This window comes from Austrofundulus limnaeus, unplaced genomic scaffold, assembly GCF_001266775.1.
Source record: "Austrofundulus limnaeus strain Quisiro unplaced genomic scaffold, Austrofundulus_limnaeus-1.0 Scaffold615, whole genome shotgun sequence".
Lineage (NCBI taxonomy): Eukaryota > Metazoa > Chordata > Actinopteri > Cyprinodontiformes > Rivulidae > Austrofundulus > Austrofundulus limnaeus.
In genome coordinates, this window is record NW_013953017.1 from 58,220 (window position 1) to 60,099 (window position 1,880).

Here is a 1,880-nt window from a genome sequence, read left to right on the forward strand (position 1 = left end):
CAGGGCTGGTCCGGATGTTCTCTGTGAAAAGACTTGATGAGATCTTTGTCCAGAATGTTCTTAGCAGGAACCCATGACCGCTCCTCAGGGCCGTACCCTTCCCAATCCACCAGGTAGTGGATGGACCTGCCCCATCTTCTCGAGCGGAGGAGTTTCCTCACTGTATAGGCTGGGGCACCATCAATGATCCGGGTGGGCGGTGGGGGTCTGGAGGCTGGAAGTAAATTGGATGACAGGTGGGGTTTGACTCTGGAAACATGGAATGTCGGGTGGATTCTGGAGCTCTTGGGTAACTGGAGGCGGACTGCAACGGGGTTGATGACTTTGGAAATCGGAAATGGACCGATGAACCTGGGTGCCAGTTTGCGATTCTCTACTCTGAGAGGGAGATCCTTGGTGGAAAGCCACACTTTTTGGCCCACCTGGCAGTCGCGCTGAATCGACCGTTTACGGTTGGCTGTTCGAGAGTAGGTTGCTGAAGTCTTGGCAAGAGCCTTTCTGGTTCTGGTCCATATCCGCTGGCAACGATGGGCAGCGGCGTGGGCGGAGGGCACTTTGGCAGGTCGTTCCTYGACAGAAAACATAGGAGGTTGAAAGCCATAAACAGTATAAAAAGGTGAGAGACCGGTGGCTGATGAGGGTAGAGAGTTTATGGCGTGTTCCACCCAAGGTAGATTATTAGACCACTTGGAAGGGTCTGTACTGCACAGCAACCGGAGCTTGGTCTCTACCTCTTGGTTGGTCCTCTCCGTCTGCCCATCGGTTTGAGGTTGGAATCCAGATGACAGGGTGACTGTGACACCCAGGAGGTTGCAAAACTCTCTCCAAAAGCGAGAGATGAACTGAGGACCCCGATCTGAGACGATGTCCTTCGGGATGCCGTGCAGTCTGAAGACTTCSCTGACCAGAATCTCACCGAGTTCCTTGGCAGTAGGTAGTTTCTTGAGGGGGACTAGATGAACCATTTTGGAAAACCGGTCAACAATAGTGAGAATGACAGAGTTACCGGAGGAGGAAGGCAAACAAGTGATGAAGTCCATGGAGATGTGAGACCAGGGCTGGGGGGGAATGGGTAGGGGGCGTAGTAACCCTGCAGGATGGTGATGGCTGGACTTGGACTGGGAACACTGGGGACAAGCAGATACAAACTCCCTGACATTTTTAGACAGGTCCTTCCACCAGAACTGAGAACTGACCACTGACAGGGTCTTTGTTATGCCAGGGTGGCAGAAAACCTTGGAGCTGTGGCAAAATGTGAGTACCTTGGACCTGAGGTGTTGAGGAACAAAAAGCCGGTCAGGAGGACATGTGGGAGGGGATGGGTGGGAGCCATGGGCCTCTGACTTCTTGTTCCAGACGGGTCACCGATAGTCTGACCGATGGGGGTAAGATGAACTCTTCAGTCTCTGGATCACAAGGTTGCTCATCATAAATCCGGGATAGAGCGTCCGGTTTAACATTCCTCTCCCCAGGTCTGTAGGCAAGGGAGAAACAAAAACGAGAGAAGAATAGGGCCCACCTGGCTTGGRGGGAGTTCAACCTTTTAGCAGTCTTAAGGTACTCCAGATTTTTGTGGTCGGTCCAGACCACAAAGGGTTCTTTGGCTCCTTCGAGCCAGTGCCTCAAGCAGCAACAGCCAAGCCTGTTGACCTGCAGTAACTGTGGACCTGCAGTAACTGTGGACCTGCAGTAACTGTGGACCTGCAGTAACTGTGGACCTGCAGTAACTGTGGACCTGTAGTAACTGTGGACCTGTAGTAACTGTTGACTTGCAGTAACTGTTAACTTGCAGTAACTGTTAACTTGCAGTAACTGTTAACTTGCAGTAACTGTTAACTTGCAGTAACTGTTAACTTGCAGTAACTGTTAACTTGCAGTAA